Below are 21558 nucleotides of genomic sequence, written 5' to 3' on the forward strand. Positions count from 1 at the left end.
AGAAGAGAAGACAAGCACCAAGATACAGAAAAACAAGAGACAGAAAACCAAGAAGCAGAAATACAAGAAGCTGCAGAACAAAAAGCGGAAGAACATTAAGCATAAGACTAAAAATCAGAGCAAAAGATAATATCTAAATTATAAGCAGAAGATGACTAAGCAGTGTATGGGGGTGAGTCCGTTCCTCCTCGTGGTGCCCCTGGAAAAGACCTGCTGCTGCAGGCCAAACTGAACGCGGACAAATCCTGTTGTAAATCTTTTGTGACGGGCAGAACGAAAGGTGTAATGTCCAACCTTTTATAGATAACAACTACAGGAATGCCTGTCACAAATAAGAATATGATGAAGAAGAAGAATATGAAGAAGATGAAGAAGTAGAATATGAAGAATGTAAAAAAAAGAATAATACGAAGAAGGTGAAGAAGAAGAAGGTGAAGAAGAAGTGGATGAAAAAGATGCTGAGGATGATGAAGGAGAAAGTGTGGGAGAAGTAAAAAAGAAGGTGAAGAGCATGGAAGTAGTGAAACATAAATATCTGACAAAATATAAAAATACTTAACATAGTTAATATTTCCGTAACTCAGAACATAATAAAAAAATATTAATTCCTGCTATTCCATTTGACTGGGCTAAACCTCTATGCCTTTATTGTCTCCCCCACCTCCCCCAATACATTCTACATTATTCTTAGTTGTTTTCCTTCATGTAGAAATAACCTACAAGGAAAGAAAGGGTTTATTTTAATTCCGATATTTATGTCCCATTGACTTGCATTGGTTTCCGGTATCGGAATCGGCGATATCCGATACTTTTTCGGTATCGGTCCGATCCAATCCGATCCGATATTTCCCGATATCGGAAGGTATCGCTCAACACTATTTGTGACATGTATTTAAAAAAAAAGTGCGTTACAAACTGTTATTATTTTTTAGTAAATTTATAGGGAAAAAAATATCAGATTTTTATTATCTCCTTAATATTATTATTATTTATTATAATAGCGCCATTAATTCCATGGTGCTTTACATGTGGAAAAGGGGTATACATAGCAAACAACAAGTATAATAGTTTGAACAAAAACAAGTCACCGACTGGCAGAGGAGGAGAGAGGACCCTGCCCGCGGGGGCTCACAATCTAGAAATAATACACAGGTATATTGAAATATACTGGTATGTAGTATATAAAGAATTATTGATATATGGTATATAGAGATGTACTGCTGAATATTCCTGTAAAGAAGAATACTATTTAGATCTTAAGGCCACGGCCCCACTATCAGTATTTGGTCAGTATTCGGTCAGTATTTTTTCTCAGGAGTGGGAGCCAAAACCAGGTGAGGAACAATCAGAGAAAAAGTATAATAGAAACAAGTCACCAATTCTGTATTTATCACCCACTCCTGGTTTTGGCTCCAACTCCTGTGAAAAAATACTGACCGAATACTGACCAAATACTGATAGTGGGGCCATGGCCTTACAGCAATTTTCTGAAATTTCCGCCGTCCTGAAGAAGCTGTAAACAAAATTTCAGTTTTCCATCTGACAATCCAGAACATTTGATTCTTCCCTTATAATATATTAGCATCTTTTCCTATGACTCACACTATTTAATGACATCATATAGTGTTTAGAATTGGTAATCACAAATTTTTGGACTTATTTTACACAATTACTATTAGTAGTTTCCCTATAAGTAGACGTTACATCATCTGTAAATTACTTTTCTGCTTTCGATCGTCTTCAGTTACATAAAATAAGGCTTCTTCACCCTCCACAGACATTGGTAAGATGGAAGTCTCGTATCAGCAGAAGTCACTTTCCTGCACACATTGACAAAAGAAGACAGGAGATCCATTTTCCGATAAGGCTGTAAATGAAAATAGCTGGAGTTTAGCTGCTGTCAGGATAGCCTACATATACGGCAGAGAGAGTGACAGCCACCCAAAGAAATATGTCAGCAGTGTTTTTTTTTTGCTTTTGTCAGAATGGATTTGTATTGCCAAAAATGTTTGGTGTAAGCAGGGCCAGCTCCAGGTTTTTGTGGGCCCTGGGCGACAAAGTCTCAGTGGGCCCCTTTAACACATACCACGATTCATGATGCACAGATACTGCAGAGAAATATATATATAGTACAAGGCCAAAGATTTCACTTCTTACATTACATGAGTGATATCTATTTTAAATTCTACAATAGCTCAGAAACCAGCGAATCGCTCCACACAGAATACTGGCCCCCATATAAGGCCCCATACAGAATACTGGCCCACATATAAGGCCCCATACAGAATACTGGCCCCCATATAAGGCCCCATACGGAATACTGGCTCCCATATAAGGCTCCATACGGAATACTTGGCCCCCATATAAGGCTCCATACAGAATACTGGCCTCCATATAAGGCTCCATACGGAATACTGGCCCCCATATAAGGCTCCATTCAGAATACTGGCCCCCATATAACGCTCCATACAGGATACTGGTCCCCTTATAAAGCTCCATACAGGATACTGGCCCCCATATAACGCTCCATACAGGATACTGGTCCCCTTATAAAGCTCCATACAGGATACTGGCCCCCAGGGGAGGAGTCCTGAGGAGATAATTTGCATATTCCCACTGCATTTTGGGGTAAGTGAAGAGTCTCCGCGAGCTCAAAGAACACTGGATTTTGGCTGTTGGAGCTGAAAAGAGGACATCGGTAAACCGCGCGCCTACCGCCACGCGCATTTTGAAGCTTTTTTTTTAAGCTTTTTTCACTGTTTTCAGAACATTAACAATAAGAACATGGAAGAGTCCAGGAGCCATTTGGTGAGCTGCATATCCTGCTACATGTTCACAGACTTGCCAGTGGAAAAGCCAAACTTCACATGCCTGAAATGCAAGCTTGTGTCCCTGTTGGAGGAAAAGTTGCGAAATCTAGAAGAGAGGTTAACTACCTTGAAAATCATTAAGGAAGGTGAAGAGTTCTTAGACAGAGCAGAATTATCTCTTCATGATTCAGAAAGAGAAGAAATTTGAACTGCACCTGACGAAACAGAGGAATGGAAGCATGTGACCCACAGAAGCAGGAGGATCGAGAGGCAGTCAGCACCCATACTGCTCAGGAACCAATACCAGGCTCTCACGCAGGAGAACCATGAAGAAATACAGCAAAATAAGACTTTGCCAGCAATGAATAACCTTGTAAGCCCTCAGAATCCTCCTGGATGGAGAAAGAAGAATGTTGTGAAGAAAAAACGGAGAGTGGTGGTCATGGGGGATTCCCTGTTAAGAGGAACAGAGGCCGCTATCTGCAGACCAGACATAACCTCAAGAGAAATGTGCTGTCTTCCAGGAGCAAAAATTAAAGATGTGTCTGACAGGATATCAAGACTCTTCAGACCTACAGATCACTACCCATTCCTGCTAATACATGTGGGGACAAATGACACCGCAAGAAAGGACCTGGAAACCATCTGCAGTGACTTTGAAGACTTAGGCAAGAAAGTGAAAGAATTGGGAGCGCAGGTGGTCTTCTCATCCATCCTCCCAGTGGATGGCCATGGAACAATGAGGTGGAATAAGATTCTACAGGTGAACAACTGGCTACGTCGATGGTGCCGTCAACAAGGATTTGGATTTCTGGATCACGGAATGAATTACCTATACGATGGACTACTTGCTAGAGATGGGGTGCACCTTACGAAGACTGGAAAACATGTATTTGGAAGTCGCCTTGCTACACTCATCAGAAGAGCTTTAAACTAGAACAATGTGGGAAGGGAAGCAAAAGGCCAGAAAAAGCCATACAGCTGACAAATACTATTGAGATCTCTGCTACTGGAAGTGGAAAGGAAGAACAAAGACAAAACAATTTAAATAATAAAAATATGGGAGGAAGAGAAACCAATCACAAACTAAAATGTTTTTATACAAATGCACAAAGCATGGGCAACAAACAAGGAGAATTGGAACTACTAATGCAGGAAAAGGAATATGATGTCATTGGAATCACTGAAACTTGGTGGGACGATACACATGATTGGAATAAAAGGCTAAAAGGATACAACTTATTTGCAAGAAACAGACTTGATAAACGAGGAGGAGGTGTTGCATTGTATGTTAGAAAAGCGTATATCTGCACAGAGATTGAAGCTTCAGAGACTGGGAGTTCTGTGGAAACTGTTTGGGTAAGAATACAAGGAGAGAACAACGGAAAGGACACCATTGTAGGCATTTACTACAGGCCACCTGGGCAAGCTGAAGATATGGATGAACTCTTTATGTATCAAATGACCAAGTTCTCCAAAAAATATGACGTAGTGGTCATGGGAGATTTCAACTATCCAGACATTTGTTGGGAATCTCTCTCAAGTAAAACTAACAGGTCAAGCAAATTCTTATCCTCTCTTGCTGACAACTTTATCTTCCAAAAGGTAGGGGAGAAAACAAGGGGATCTGCTACTTTGGATCTAATCCTTATAAACAGGGAGGAAATGGTTGAGGAGGTAAAGGTGGCTGGGACCCTAGGAGGCAGCGATCATGCTATTATAGAATTTTGGATAACTAGAGGAGGAAGACATGTGAAGACTCAAACTTCAAGGTTAGATTTTAGAAAGGCAGATTTTAAGAGACTCAGAAAGAGAATAGGAGGGATCCAATGGCTGGATGTCCTTAAGGACAAAAATGTCCAGGAAGGATGGGAAATTTTTAAAAATGAGATTCTCAAAGCACAATCGTTAACAATCCCGAAAAGTAGGAAGAATGGGAAGCATTTAAGGAAACCAGGATGGATGAACACAGAACTTAAACACATGCTAAAAAGAAAGAAAGAAATGTTTATTAAATGGAAAGAGGGAGGCATATCTAAAGAAGATTATAATGCAGTCTGCAGATCCTGCAGGGCACGTATCAGGTTAGCTAAAGCTGACAATGAATTAAGGCTTGCAAGAGATGTCAAAAGCAATAAAAAAGGATTTTGGGGGTATGTCAAAAGTAAAAGAAAAGTCAAAGATGCTATAGGATTTTTACAGGATGAAAATGGAGAAATGGTAAGAGAGGATGTTGAGAAGGCCGAACTTTTTAATTCCTATTTTGCATCTGTTTTCTCTCAGAAAGAAAATGTAACATCAACTGATCTTCACTGTCTTTTTAAAGGAATAGAGGAATCCAAGTTATCTGTAAACAGAAATATTGTGAGGGAATATTTAGCTAACATAAATGAGTTCAAGTCTCCAGGTCCAGATGAATTACACCCCAGAGTACTGAAGGAGATCGTAGAAGAAATTTTAGAACCACTCTCCATAATCTTTGAAAATTCTTGGAGAACAGGAGAAGTCCCAGAAGACTGGAGAAGAGCAAATGTTGTTCCTATCTTCAAAAAGGGGAAGAAGGTGGACCCAGGGAACTATAGGCCGGTGAGTCTGACTTCTATACCAGGAAAGATCTTTGAACAAATTATTAAACAACATGTATGTAAGTACATGGATAAGAATGAAGTGATTAACCAGAGTCAGCATGGGTTTGTAACTAACAAGTCATGTCAGACTAACTTAATTTCCTTCTATGACAGAATCACTGACTGGGTGGATCAGGGAAATGCTGTAGATATAGTATATCTTGACTTCAGCAAAGCATTTGACAAAGTATCTCACACCATCCTTATTGAAAAAATGACCAAGTATGCAATGGACCAGGCAACTGTTAGGTGGATTCATAACTGGCTTAGTGATCGGACTCAAAGGGTGGTTGTAAATGGCTTCACATCCAGCTGGATGAATGTCTCAAGTGGGGTACCACAGGGCTCCGTCCTGGGACCTGTATTGTTCAACATCTTTATCAATGATTTAGATGAAGGAATTGAGGGTAAACTGATTAAATTTGCTGATGACACAAAGCTAGGAGGGATAGCTAATACTAGAGAAGAGAGAGAGAGGATTCAAAAAGACCTAAATAAACTGGAGCAGTGGGCAGCAACCAACAGAATGGTTTTTAACAGGGAAAAATGCAAAGTACTACATCTGGGCAATAAAAATGAAAAAAGCATATACAGAATGGGAGGAATAGAGCTAAGCAACAGTACATGTGAAAAAGACTTAGGTATACTAATAGATCATAGACTGAACATGAGTCAACAGTGTGATGCAGCAGCAAAAAAGGCAAATACAATTCTGGGATGTATTAACAGAAGCATACAGTCTAGATCACGTGAAGTCATTATCGGTCTTTACTCCTCTTTGGTCAGACCTCATCTGGAATACTGTGTACAGTTTTGGGCACCACATTTTAAAAAAGACATAGACAAACTGGAGCAAGTTCAGAGAAGAGCGACCAGAATGGTGACTGGTCTGCAAACCATGTCCTATGAGGAACGGTTGCAGGATTTGGGAATGTTTAGCTTGCAAAAAAGAAGACTGAGAGGAGACTTAATAGCTGTCTACAAATATGTCAAGGGCTGTCACATTGTAGAAGGATCATCTTTATTCTCATTTGCACAAGGAAAGACTAGAAGCAATGGGAAGAAACTAAATGGGAGGAGACACAGATTAGATATTAGAAAAAACTTTTTGACAGTTAGGGTGATTAATGAGTGGAACAGGCTGCCACGAGAGGTGGTGAGTTCCCCTTCAATGGACGTCTTCAAACAGAGGCTGGACAGACATCTGTCTGAGATGATCTAGTAAATCCTGCTTTGAGCAGGGGGTTGGACCAGATGACCCAGGAGGTCCCTTCCAACTCTACCATTCTATGATTCTATATAACGCTCCATACAGGATACTGGTCCCCTTATAACGCTCCATACAGGATACTGGCCCCCATATAATGCTGCATGCAGGCTGTTACCCCCCACATAATGCCCCATACAGGCTGTCCCCCCCCTTATAATGTTCCATGCAGGCTGTTACCCCCCACATAATGCCCCATACAGGCTGTCCCCCCCCTTATAATGCTCCATGCAGGCTGTTCCCCCCACATAATGCACTATGCAGGCTGTCCCCCCCACACTTATAATGCCCCATGCAGGATGTACCCCCCCTCTTTATAAGGCCCCATGCAGGATGTCACCCCCCCTCTTTATAATGCCCCATGCAAGATGTCACCCCCCCCATATTATGCCCCATGCAGGATGTCACCCCCCCCATATTATGCCCCATGCCTCCATACATTAAAAAGAAAAAAAAAATCAAATACTCACCTCCCTCCTCCTCACCTGCTGCCCGCTGCTCGGGTCCGGACTCCAGCGTTGCCGGCGTCGTCCCGCTCTGCGCTCCTTGTGACGGCTCAGGGGAGCACGCGGTGGAAAGACGTCACTGCACCCTCTGACCTGAAACGTCACAGGGAGCGCAGAGCAGGAAGACAGCGGATCTGCGGACGCACGGGGAGAGGTAAGTATCCGGCTGCCGGGGCCCTGAGCAAGCGGCGGAGAAGGGTGGGCGCTGACACCTCTCTCCTCCGCCCATAGCCCAGCGGGGTGCACGACCGCCAGTGGGCCCCCCGCCTGCTCAGGGCCCCGGCACTTGCCCGGGTGCGCCGGGTGCTGACGCCGGCCCTGGGTGTAAGGAGCTCTAACAGAACCCTCTTAATCTTGAGAATAAAGATCTCATGGCCCTTATGTGGAGGAGAGAGGCGATCAAGGCTTATTTAACGTCTTGGTGGGGGTTTATAAGGCATGAGCCAGGACATTTTTATTCTTCCGTCAATATAACCGTATAAGGACTTGTTTTTTTGCGGAACAAGTTGCACTTTTGAATGAGATCATTCATTTTATCATGTGATGCACTGGAAAATAGGTAAAAAAAAATCCAAATACATAGAAATTGCAAAAAAAATGCAATTCCACAATTTACCATTTTCACTATATGGTTAAACTGACCTGACCATATGATTTTCTAGGTCAATACGAGTATGCAGATACCAAACTTGCATAGTTCTTATTTAAGTGGTGAAAACAAAATCAGAAATTTGTTAAAAAAAAATTTTTTTTTGTTGTTGCCATTTTCCAAGACCCATAACATTTTAATTTTTTGAGATGTAGGGCTGTGTGAGGGCTTATTTTCTGCACCCTGAGCTGACGTTTTTACTGAAACCATTTTGGGGTAGATACGATGTTTTGATCGCCTCCTACTGCATGTCATTGCAATGTTGTGACAGCCAAAACGTAATTCTAATGTTTTGATTTTTTTCAGTTATGCCGCTACCGATCAGATTAATTTATTTTATATTTTGATAGATCAGACTTTTACAGATGCAGCAATACTAAATATGTGTATTTTTTTAAGTTTTTTTAATTGTTTTATTTTTAATGGGGCGAAAGAGGGCATGGTTTGAACTTTTATGTTCTATTTTTTTTCATATTTTAAAAAACTTTTCTTTTTTTTTTACTGTATTTAAGAGTCCTCTTAGGGGACTTGAAGCTTTGATCATCCAATCTCTTGTGTTATAAATAGCAGCGCATCAGCAGTGCTATGTATAGTGAAAATCACGACCTCACGGGCTGGAGTTCACAGAAGGATTATAATGATAGACACGTCATAGTCAGCTGTCATGGCAAGCCATCAGTGACCCACAATCATGTCACTGGGGCACGCCGAAGGGAGCAAGGAATGACACGCCCCCTGCTGGCATGTGTTAAATGCCGCTGTCAGAGATTTACAGTGGGATTTAACAGGTTAACAGACACGGGCGGAGCTCTATTCCATCTGTGGCTGTCAGAGGCATATGATGACTGATTATATAAGCCATCATCAGCTAGGAAAGATGTGGGCTCAGCTGGTGAGCCCACATCAAAGGCAAGGACACGAAATATGATGTAAATTTGCGCCATATGTTGTGAAGGGGCTAAAGACGCTGTAAAATGCCCCTGAAGGTGACCATATCCTTTAAAACATACTACACTTATATATGAGTTTAAGAGCAGATCTGGCAACTAAATGTACTGTTCTATGTAAGGGAAGGATATCACATGTTCAGATCTGTACCTCCTGTAACCAAAATGGCACAAAAATGTTCTAGAGAACAGAAACAAAAATGCCATTTGACTACTAGGAGTGCTGAAAAATATACTTGAAACATAGTCCCTGATTCATTCAACAGGATTGTAACATACCTGGCGGCGTCCTTGCATAGTGGTCCATCTCCCACTGTGCAAGAGCGCGCACTTGATCTCCAGTCCAGAATGTCTCTCTGGCTTCCCTCCATGCTGTCTGTTTGTGTCTGTTTCTGCTGCTTAAGGGCGGCGCCCGATCACTTCCTGCTTTTTGTACCAGCTGCAGGCACACCCCTTGTGCGTCCTCAGCCTATTGCTGTCTGTCACCTGGTATTTAACCCAGCTGCTCCAATCAATCCCTGCCTGAGCATTGTGTTTCATTTAGTGTGCTCTTGCACTCTGAATGTGCCAGGTCCCTTCTGTGTTCTCTTGTCTGCCTATCCTGGAGGCTGTATTTCCAGGCCTGTCTGAACACGCTCCTAGCCTGTTCCTCCTGTCCTCTAGGGGCTGCATTCCTAGACCCGCTCCTGTATCTAGTCTGTCCTGTCTGAACACGCTCCTAGCTTGTTCCTCCCACCTTCTAGGGGCCGATTACCTAGACCCGCTCCTGTATCTTGTCTGTCCTGTCTGAACACGCTCCTAGCCTGTTCCTCCCGCCTTCTAGGGGCTGCTACCTAGACCCGCTCCTGTATCTTGCTACTGTGTCTATTCTTGTCTGTATACTCTTCTAGCCTGTTTCCCGTGTTTCTCTATGTCCGTACCTTTCCTTTTTCTGCAGAGTCTGAACTCGTACCTAACTCCTGCTCGTTGTCACTGTACTCCTGTTTGTGAGTTTGTGGTCCACTCGCTACTTCACTGCAAGTACCCTGTGGGTATCTGGTTCTGCCTTTCCCTTCCTGTCTGTTCCGTGTGAACAGAGCCCTGTCCCCCCTGCTCTTGCTTTGCTCACCGCTCCGGCGGTTCTAGCCTGCTCTGCCTTTGCTCACCGCTCTGGCGGTTCTGGCCTGCTCTGCCTTTGCTCACCGCTCCGGCGGTTCTGGCCTGCTCTGCCTTTGCTCACCGCTCCGGCGGTTCTGGCCTGCTCTGCCTTTGCTCACCGCTCCGGCGGTTCTGGCCTGCTCTGCCTTTGCTCACCGCTCCGGCGGTTCTGGCCTGCTCTGCCTTTGCTCACCGCTCCGGCGGTTCTGGCCTGCTCTGCCTTTGCTCACCGCTCCGGCAGGTTCTGGCCTGCTCTGCCTTTGCTCACCGCTCCGGCAGGTTCTGGCCTGCTCTGCCTTTGCTCACCGCTCCGGCGGTTCTGGCCTGCTCTGCTGTGTTTGTCCGCCACATCTGTGGTTCTGTTCCTGAGTCCCAGTGTGTACTGGGTCCTATCCCGCCTGTGTTCCTACCTGCTAGTGCCTCCCTGTCTGCACTCTAGCCGTGCTTGCCTGTACCCCCCTGCCTGCATACCCACCTGCCTGCATACCAGTCGTGCCTGCCTATTCCCACCAGTCTGTGTGCCAGCCTAACCAGTCTGTTCCTGTATTCCCCTGTGTGGGTCAACAGCCGTGTCCAGGGTCTGTCCTGGAGTAGCACCTGGTCCCTCTGCTCGGTTCCTCCTTGGTGCACTGGCGTCGTATGCCGTCGTGCGACCCTGGTCGGATCGGGTGAATACCTAGTTACGCCCCTCCAGGCATTCACTCTCCGGCACGGTCCAGTGGAATCACTCAGCCCGGGCGTGTGCATTACAGCATGCTCAGGCCATGGTTCCCGTTGAGCCCCACGGCCTTCGCTCTCTGAGACGTTTTCCAGCGAATACATGCATTAAAAATAAATAAATACATTTTTTTTTCCTTAGCTGAGTTCCAGGTGAATTACGCACCCATCCAGATGGATCTATCAGCTCTCGTTCCTGCGGATCCGCCACGTTACTATGGGGATCCAAGACAGAGTCGTGCATTTGTGGAGCAATGCATGCTACACTTCAAGTTCTACCCTCTATGTTTTCCCACAGATCGGGCTAAGGTGGGATTCATGATGTCTTACCTAGCGGGTGATGCCTTGAATTGGATCACCCCCATATGGGACGCACAGGATCCTATCGTCCTGGACATAATGGCCTTCCTGGTGGCCTTTCTAATGGTCTTCGATGATCCTAACCCGGAGGCTCCTGCTGAAGCTTCACTTCCCAATATCCCGGAGCAGCCCCGATGGGTAATGTGTGTGGGTAGCGCAATAGTCCTCCAATCCAATGAGACTTCTGCCCACCCAGGGTGACTACGCTCTCCGGAATACTTCTCCCAACCTCAAGAGGCAGTCTCGACGTGCTAGACGTAGAGGCAAGCCGTCACGCCAGGGTCTGTCCTCCCTGAGACCTCCTGACCCCAACCTTGAAGTCCCTACTGAAGCTTCATCTCCCTGTATCCCGGAGAAGCCCCAACGGGTAATGTACGTGGGTAGTGCACCAGTTCTCCTGCCCGAAGAGACTGCTGCCCACCCAGAATCCACACCGGAGGACCCCCTGTTGCCTCCTGAATCCCCCGGGATACCACTTGATGACAATTGGAGAGAGACTTCCCTATACTCTGCACCTGATACCTCGGCTGCTTCATCCAGTGAGTCCGACCTAGTGTACTCCGAAGCAGAGGTTACCCATGAGTCTCTTCACCCCTCTGACCTGGCGGAGGACCTCCAGTTGTCTCCTGAGCCCTTCGGGGTGCTACCTGGTGGTGAATGGACAGAGACTTTCCTATATCCTGGATCTGATACCTCGCTCGCTTCGCCTAGTGAGTCTAACCTAGTGTACTCCGAAGCAGATGTTTTCCCCGAGCCTCTTCACTCTTCTGACCCGGCGGAGGACCTCCAGTTGTTTCCTGAATCCTCCGGGGTACCACCAGATAACAAAGACAGTGAATTTTCCTCACCCTGTACCTGATAACCCGTCTATTTCTTCCTGTGAGTTTGACAAGATGTACCTCGAAGCTGAGATTACCCCCAAGTCTCTGCTCCACTCCAAGCAGGTGGAGGACTTCCAGTTGTCTCCTGTACCCTCTGGGGTGCCACCTGAAAATATATGGAGAGAGACTTCCTTGTGTGCTGTTCCTGGTACTCCACCCATTTCGTCTGTTGCTGAGGATGGCTGGATAGGAGGTAGCATCCTAGCTACCCAGAGGAGACCAGTTTTTCCGGTGGACAGTGGAAGTGATCTCCTTGAAGTGAAGGATTGGCTCTCGAATTCCCTGGGGAACATTCTGGCAGGCCTGAAGAAGAGGGGGCGTAAGGGGGGTGGGTACTGTAACATACCTGGCGGCGTCCTTGCATAGTGGTCCATCTCCCACTGTGCAAGAGCACGCACTTGATCTCCAGTCCAGAATGTCTCTCTGGCTTCCCTCCATGCTGTCTGTTTGTGTCTGTTTCTGCTGCTTAAGGGTGGCGCCCGATCACTTCCTGCTTTCTGTGCCTGCTGCAGGCACACCCCTTGTGCGCCCTCAGCCTATTGCTGTCTGTCACCTGGTATTTAACCCAGCTGCTCCAATCAATCCCTGCCTGAGCATTGTGTTTCATTTAGTGTGCTCTTGCACTCTGAATGTGCCAGGTCCCTTCTGTGTTCTCTTGTCTGCCTATCCTGGAGGCTGTATTTCCAGGCCTGTCTGAACACGCTCCTAGCCTGTTCCTTCTGTCCTCTAGGGGCTGCATTCCTAGACCCGCTCCTGTATCTTGTCTGTCCTGTCTGAACACGCTCCTAGCCTGTTCCTCCCGCCTTCTAGGGGCTGCTACCTAGACCCGCTCCTGTATCTTGCTACTGTGTCTGTTCTTGTCTGTATACTCTTCTAGCCTGTTTCCCGTGTTTCTCTATGTCCGTACCTTTCCTTTTTCTGCAGAGTCTGAACTCGTACCTAACTCCTGCTCGTTGTCACTGTACTCCCGTTTGTGAGTTTGTGGTCCACTCGCTACTTCACTGCAAGTACCCTGTGGGTATCTGGTTCTGTCTTTACCTTCCTGTCTGTTCCGTGTGAACAGAGCCCTGTCCCCCCTGCTCTGCCTTTGCTCGCCGCTCCGGCGGTTCTAGCCTGCTCTGCCTTTGCTCGCCGCTCCGGCGGTTCTAGCCTGCTCTGCCTTTGCTCGCCGCTCCGGCGGTTCTAGCCTGCTCTGCCTTTGCTCGCCGCTCCGGCGGTTCTAGCCTGCTCTGCCTTTGCTCGCCGCTCCGGCGGTTCTAGCCTGCTCTGCCTTTGCTCGCCGGTTCTAGCCTGCTCTGCCTTTGCTCGCCGGTTCTAGCCTGCTCTGCCTTTGCTCGCCGGTTCTAGCCTGCTCTGCCTTTTGTCACTGCTCTGGGCGGCCTCACTCTGCTGTGTTTGTCCGCCACATCTGTGGTTCTGTTCCTGAGTCCCAGTGTGTACTGCGTCCTATCCCGCCTGTGTTCCTACATGCTAGTGCCTCCCTGTCTGCACTCTAGCCGTGCTTGCCTGTACCCCCGTGCCTGCATACCCGCCTGCCTGCATACCAGTCGTGCCTGCCTATTCCCACCAGTCTGTGTGCCAGCCTAACCAGTCTGTTCCTGTATTCCCCTGTGTGGGTCAACAGCCGTGTCCGGGATCTGTCCTGGAGTAGCACCTGGTCCCTCTGCTCGGTTCCTCCTTGGTGCACTGGCGTCGTATGCCGTCGTGCGACCCTGGTCGGATCGGGTGAATACCTAGTTACGCCCCTCCAGGCATTCACTCTCCGGCACGGTCCAGTGGAATCACACGCACACGCCGCTCAGCCCGGGCGTGTGCATTACAAGGATTGACATAATTCTGGCATAAAACTGTTTGAAATGTTTTGTGTGCAAAAAAATTTGCATTTTTACGCCAGTCCTGGTAAGCTCCAACAACATTTTGAAAAGTGGGCTGTCTGATGTGTTGCATTGTGTTACTATTTTGGAATGGGATTCAGATGTTTTCTGAACCGAGTGTTACACTGCCAGCCATTTCAGAGAACATGTCGAACACTGGCTCCCTGCATTCAAACATGAGTACAATTGAAGCTCTGACCACCAGCACTTCTGTCAAGTCACTTGATCACGCTGAGGACCACGATAAGGTAAGCGCTCCAATAGAGCCAAATATACAAGGGAATTTTATTGGGGGCAAGGGGAGATAGTGTGGGTTGTCAGTATGGGATAGTATGAGGGGACAGTATGGGGGAAAATTGTAAGTGAACATTATGGGAAGAAAAGTTTGAGGACACGCAGAATAGAGATAGGTCACAATTGTTTATTTGCGATACTAATTACGTCTCATCAGTACTGTGGTTCCTGTATGGTCCTCATTCTGTTGATAACTGGTAATAAGAACACCCAATATCTCCTTAGCATTGTTAAGGACACAATGTGATTTGTACTTTTACACAATATAATTTCGAGCTGACTTGACACTGCAATTGATCACTGTACTAAGCTTGGTGCTATATTCATGTACTGATGGTGGTTCTGGTGTACAAATGGTGGTTCTATAGCTGTATTCATGTACTCATTTTCCTTCTGGTAATGTATTCCTTTACACTGATTGTGCTTCTGGTGATTTCGTTACTGGAGGTGGGTCTGGTGCTATATTCCTGTACTGATGGTGGTTCTGGTGCTATGTTCATGAACTTATTGTATTCCTGGTGATGTATTTCTGTACTGTTGGTAGTTCTTGTGATGTATTTATGTACTGTATTGTTTCTGATACTGTACATGTGTAGTAATCTATAATTTGTCAGACAGAAAAATATTATTATTATAATCATGTATCACATTATCTGACATGTTAAGGATGACCACATTTGTATTTATGTTAGGAGCATTAATTATAAAATTCAACACTATAGCATGTCAAATCTTAAAATATAGCAATATACTCACTGTCGGGATTCGGCTCTGCTTGCTGATTCCAATGGTCATCCCTTGACCACTCATATGCAATTTTCATACTTACAGTCACATGCTAACTAGCTTTTCTTTTTGCTTCTCTCAATGAAGCAGGGGGTTGTCGTTTTTCACTGAACATTGAGGGAATTAGGAACAGCAGCTAGCTGGTACCTGCCTAAGAATGTAAATATCATATGAGTGGTCATGTGATGACTTTTCAAATTGCTTAAGCTGTGTGTAGGAGGGGGGCAGAAAACTGAATTTTTCTCAGAGTGCAGGAAAATTAGATTCGCCTTTAGCTCTTTCCTACACCTTTGGTCACCTGCAGTGACTGACAATCTGCTGTGTCTGAGGGGTTGGGGAGCACTCTCCTCATGAATACACTTGACTCATAAACTATGGGTCTAGTGCATTATTTTTGCCTTCCTAATAGTCACAATTGCAATTTTGTATACTCGGTGTAATGACTTCTAGCTGTAAAGTGTTACCACAGAAAGGCTTTAAGACACACAAAAAGGTGTGTGTGAATACAGTTATTCTTGATGGCAAACCCAACCAACCATACTACAATCATGGAAAGGTATGTCAATTTATTTTTTTTTTACAACTATTACCTGATAATTATACATTTCTAACTTTATGTTGATCCTTAAATTGCATTGAACAACATTTTGTACAAGAATCCTAATGATTTTTTTTTATCAATTGTGATTCAGTGAGAATTGTGCATCACTCGCATATCTCCAGCAGGTGGCGCTGTTAATATGTAGCACTGTTGTCTGAATACATTTAGGCTGAAATCACAGGCAGCATTTTGCAGGATTTTTAGCATCGCATTTAATTGTGATTTTAGATGTTACTTTAATGCCTGGTTACATAGCATGCTTAAAAAAACACATTAATTAGGTTAAACTGTGGAGTGGGAGATGATAAAGGGAAGGGTTTAGATTCAACCATAATGCAGTCTGCCCTAAAGAAGATTTTTGCTCCTGCTCCTGAGTGTTGAACAATTGGATTAATACTCAGAATAAGAATTAAGAATTTTTGTGTATTTATTTGTAATATTCTTCAAAGAAAGCATCTAAGCCCTTTTTTTAAACCATCAACTGTTCCCTCCATGATCAGTTCCTGAGGTAGACTATTCCATAGATTAATAGTTCTCATGGTAAAGAAGCCTTGTCTCATGTGGAGACAAAACCTTTTTTTCACCAGGTGAAGGGAGTTCCCTCAGGTTTTTGAGGGGGTTTTCCATGAAACAGCTTTTGACTATACTTTTTGTGGGGCCCATTTATGTATTTGTACTAGTTAAACACGCCTCACCTTATTCGTCTCTTCTCAAGGCTAAAGAAATGAAAATATTTTAGTCTTTCGCCATAAATAATCAGTTTTGTGTCGCTTTTGTACTTTTACGAATTCTAGGGTATCCTTTCTATGAACCAGTGCCCAGAAGTGAACGGCAGATTCTAGTTGACATCACAATGATGTTTTGTGAAGTGGTAGAATTAAGTGTCAGTCCTACAAGATCATACCACTGGTAATACATGACAAGATCTTGCTGGCTTTAGAAGCCACTGATGGATATTGCAATCTGTTATTTAGTCTGTGATTTACAAGTGACTCTCCTCATTTTACCCCCCCCTAGAACTCAGAATTTAGTGTCCAGATGCATAATATTACATTACTCCACGTTGTATCTCATCTACCTTATAGATACTGTAACACAGCCACGGCCGCTAGGCAGCATCCCCTGCTCTGTCATGGTTTCCAACTTCCAGTCTCCTGTCAACATGCTTAGGGTGCGCGTGCGTTCCCCACTTTTTAAAGGGGCAGCGCACACAATTTGGAAATGTCCTCAGTCTATACCTGAGAGGCATATTTACGACACCCTTCCCTGTAGAGAGGTGCCTGAGAAACTTCATTGTAAGGGATCAGCCCTTACCGGACATTGAATACTCTGTGGCTTTAAGAAACCATGCTCTCCTCTGGGTTTTCTGCTTGTGGACTAGTCCCCCCCCCACTTCTTGGTCTATGCTGAGAGAGGGAAATGAACCAGGAAGCAGAGGCACCTTATGTGTGTGTCTGAGGGAGCAGAGAGGCTCCTGCCTGTTCCTGATAAAGAGAGACTATAAATAGAAACTGTAAATCTCTGGAAAGATAAGAGCAGAAGGCTTTATCAAGATTTGTTGTCAGGACTGTGTCAAGAGTAGAGAAATCCATCCCTTTTTGAACGTTTTCCCTGAAGGCTACTGACCTGAGGTAACACACAACAAAGAGTACCAGCCATCTTACCTCAGTGAAAGTGAAGCAAGGTTTGCCTGCCTGCAGAAGAAAGATCCAATATACAAAGGAAAAGTCTCGAGTGACGTGATACTGCTCGGTTACACCACGAAAAAGGAGGTCGCCATCTGCGTCTGATCTGCGCAACAGTGAGTGACTCACCTGTGGTGAACTGTGTTAGGGTTTAGTGTAGTTTTCTTTAGATAGGACGCTGTAGCAGCATGGCCTGATTAGCGGAAAGCCAGATAGGGGACTAGCCAAGAATAGTATGTGAAACTTGATGTGTACTGTTGTATTGAGCTTTCATAGCCATAACTGGAGCATAGCTTTGTGACTCGCATCAGCTATTTCTTCCTGTATTCATTATTATTATGTTATTGATATTGTCTTTGTAAACACTGTTATTCTCACTGCATGGCTATAACATCCCTGGCGGCGTGCTGGCATGGCTTACCACCTCCCACCATGCAAGACTGCCATCTTACCTATCAGTCCAGGCTGCACACTTTGCTCTAGTAACTGCTGTGTGCATGTCTCTTGTCTGATTGCTTAGGGCGACGGCGTGGTTACTGCCTGTTTCTTATAGTTACTGTGTGCACAGTCCTAATGCGTCCCCAGCCTATTGCTGTGAGTCACTGGATACTTAAACCCCCTCCACCCAGTAGGAGGGGCCTGAGCAACACTTTCTTTCATTGTGTTCTGTGCAACTGAGTTGCCAGGTCCTGTCCTGTATCTTGTCTGTTTCCGCCACCCTGGGGGCTGTATACCCTGGCCCGTTACCTGTATCTGTGACTTCTAGTCAGTTTCCGCCACCCTGGGGGCTGAGTTCCCAGGCTCATTCCTGTATCTTGTTCCTGTCTGAACAGTGTCCTAGACCGTTACTTGTTTGTCTCTATGTCCGTATCTTCCCTTTTCCTGCAGTGTCTGAACCTGCACCTAACTCCAAACTCATTGTCTTTGTACTTCTGTTTGTGAGTTTAGTGTCCACTCGCTATTTCATTGTAAGTACCTTGTGTGTATTTGCTCTGCTTGTCTACTGCACCTGCGGGTTTTGCTCTGCTCTGCTTGTCTACCGCACTTGTGGGTTTTGCTCTGCTCTGCTTGTCTACCGCACCTGCGGGTTTTGCTCTGCTCTGCTTGACTACCGCACCTGCGGGTTTTGCTCTGCTCTGCTTGTCTACCGCACCTGCGGGTTTTGCTCTGCTCTGCTTGTCTACCGCACCTGCGGGTTTTGCTCTGCTCTGCTTGTCTACCGCACCTGCGGCTCTGTTCCTGTATCGCAGTCTGTACTGGTCCCTATCCTGCCTGCTTTCCTACCTGCCAGTACCCACCTGTCTGCACACCAGCCGTGCCTGCCAGTACCCACCTGTCTGCATACCAGCCGTGCCTTCCAGCAGAGTACAGTTACAGAAATGGAGTCGGCCAACAGCAATGTGGCTAATGTGGGTACCGCAGGTAATGGTGGAACCCCTCCAAGGGACCTCACTATGAGCACGTTGTTTTGTGTTCTGCCCAAATTTGATGGCCAAAATATGCTACTGACAGACTGGGTCACCAGGTTGCAGAGTGCTGGCAAGATTTATAATGTCAGCCAGAACTACAAGTTGAAATTGCTCTGGCCGCCCTGGAGGGTGAGGCGCGCAGAAATGTTTTCTTACAACCGGAAGCCACCCGTAGCACCTTAGAAGAGATGGTTAAGTTTCTGGAAGAGATATATGGCTAAACGGCTAGTGTGGGGCATCTCCGGGCAAAATTCTTTTATCGGTTGCAGCGAGAAGGGGAGGGAGTCTCCCAATACGCCACAGCGTTACAAGAAGTACTTGCAGAGGTACAAAAGAAAGAGGTAGGCGGCATGGGATTTGTAGACCAGATACTATGAGAACAATTTATTCTGGGACTCTAAAGTACCTCCCTGAGACAGATTCTGCGTGAGCGAGTAAGAGTGGATACGGCCTTAAGTTTCCGAGAAATATTAGCAGAAGTAGAGGCCTGAAGCCAAGAAAAGAAGACAGCTATGCCTCCATAGTGGTGCGTACTCAGGCCATCACGACTGTCGGGGGCGGAGGGAATGAAAAGACTCTGTTCAGGGTGATGCAGGAATGAGTCATACTTCAATCGTTATTTTCAGGCGATGGCCAAGCCAGAGCGGGAGACGCTAACTCGAGTGATGGCAGCTAATCAGCAACTGATACCATTCTCGGGGGTCTTGTGGACGAACGTGCGGTTATGTGGACAAGATGTGGGAAGAAAAGGCATCCTGTTGGTCCCCGAGCCATTTAAAGAATATGTACCATTGATAATGGGAATGAATATCCTGCGGGAGTTAGACCAGATTATGTTCACTATACGGGGACCTGGCTATTGGAAACAGGCAACCCCGCATAAGCCCACTTAACGACTGATCCGTGTTTGTGGGACACAGAAGAGCGTCCCGATACACCAGTTTGTGGGAATTATCCGAGCGCCAGGAAAAGCGTCCCTCACCCTCCCTCCTGGTCAGGAGACCATTCTCCCACTGCCTGTGGGAACTTTCCGCAACCCTGAAGGTATGGAGGTGACTATTGAACCGGTGGGCCTAGGTGAAATAGACCAGAACGTCCTGGTGGCCCGGACATTGGCAGGGGTCCAAAAGGGGAGATTACCCATCCGGGTCGTGAATATGGGGCAGAGAGAAGTCCATTTACACCCAAGAGTGGAACTGGCTAGGGTATAGTTACAGTTACATTGAAGTGAAGTTTGAGTCCGAGAGAAATGACCCTGGCCCCAGTAGATGATGCAGCCTGGACACTGACCATCACGGCCAAAGAGAAGGGGACACTGACTCCAGAATGGAATGGGTGAGCCCTCCTGACCCTCCTGGGGGTGGATGTGAAAACTCTCATTTCGGAACAGATACAAGCAGTAGAAACCATGCTGTGGGAGAATTAGACCGCGTTTGCCCGTCAAGCCGACGACTTTGGCTGCATGGATGCCATCACCCATGAGAAACCGACGGGGGACACTCCTCTGATTCGAGAAAGATATTGACAGATACCCCCTAAGCTGTACCAAGAGGTAAAGTCCCTGCTGAAACAGATGTTGGATTCGGGAGTGGTGCAGAGTAGTCAGAGCCTATGGGCAGGCCCAGTGATGCTTGTCAATAAGAAGGACAGAACCCTTCATTTCTGCGTGGACTACAGGCAGTTGAACGCATACACCGTGTGAGACTCATACCCCTTGCCCCATATTGAAGAGTCCTTGACGGCCCTTGAAAAAGCTAAATACTTCTCTACTCTGGATTTAGCTAACGGGTACTGGCAAGTATCGGTGGCGGAAAAGGACAAGGTGAAGATAGCGTTCATACTCCCCATGGGACTGTTTGAATTTAAAAGGATACCGTTCTGATTATCCAACGCGTCAGGGACGTTCCAGCTTTTGATGGAGAAGTGTTTGGGTGACCTAAATTTGAAGCTACTCTGATCTACCTGGATGACATCATCATCTACTCTGCCACTTTTCAGGAACATCTGGACAGACTTGGGCAGGTGCTCTAACAATTACAGGCCCATGGCCTGAAGATAAAGCCAAAGAAGTGTCATCTTTTCAAGAAAGAGATCGGGTACCTCGGCCACAATGTGTCTCAGGATGGAGTCTTGCCTTCCCAAGCTAAAGTAGCTGTGATACAACAATGGCCAGCACTTAGAACCCTACGGGAGTTAAAGGCCTTCCTCGGATTGACTGGGTACTACCGGTGGTTCATCAAATACTATGCGATAATAGCGGGCCCTCTGCATGAACTGCTGAGGGGGACTGTTAGGGGACCAAGGAACCAGGGTATACCCTGGGAGCAGAAACAGGATGAGGCCTTCCAGACACTGAAAGACACCCTAACGTCAGCCCCCATCTTAGCCTACGCAGATTTCGACCGGCCATTCCTCTTATAGACGGATGGCAGTCTTAATGGACTAGGAGCAGTCCTCTCACAGATTCAAGATGGGCATGAAAGAGTCATTGCCTATGCCAGTAGGGCCTTGAGGGATACGGAGCAGAACCCCCACAACTATAGCTCCTTCTGGCTGGAGCTCGTTGCCCAAGTATGGGCTATGACGGAGAAATTCGCAGAGGACCTGACGGGAGCCAAGATCAAAGTGCGAACAGATAACAACCATTGGCCAATCTGGATTCAGCCAAGCTCTGGGTCCTGGAGCAGCTCTGGGTTGCCCGTCTTGCAAAATTTGACTTCTCGATTCGCTAACGTTCTGCCACGGAGAATACCAACGCTGATGGATTGTCAAGAGTAACCTTCATGACTCAGGGTGAAGACCGTGATGAGCACCTAGAAGAAGAGGAGATTTCAGATTTCTGAAAATTCACACGCCAGTGGGATAGATTGAAATTTCGAGAAGCCGCTCTATATCGCAAGTGGCAACAGCCTGCTGACTTAGAGGCGAGATGGCAAGTTGTAGTTCCC

Source organism: Phyllobates terribilis, unplaced genomic scaffold, assembly GCF_046119375.1.
Source record: "Phyllobates terribilis strain yellow unplaced genomic scaffold, ASM4611937v1 Scaffold_3__8_contigs__length_932513732, whole genome shotgun sequence".
In the NCBI taxonomy this organism is placed as follows: Eukaryota; Metazoa; Chordata; class Amphibia; order Anura; family Dendrobatidae; genus Phyllobates; species Phyllobates terribilis.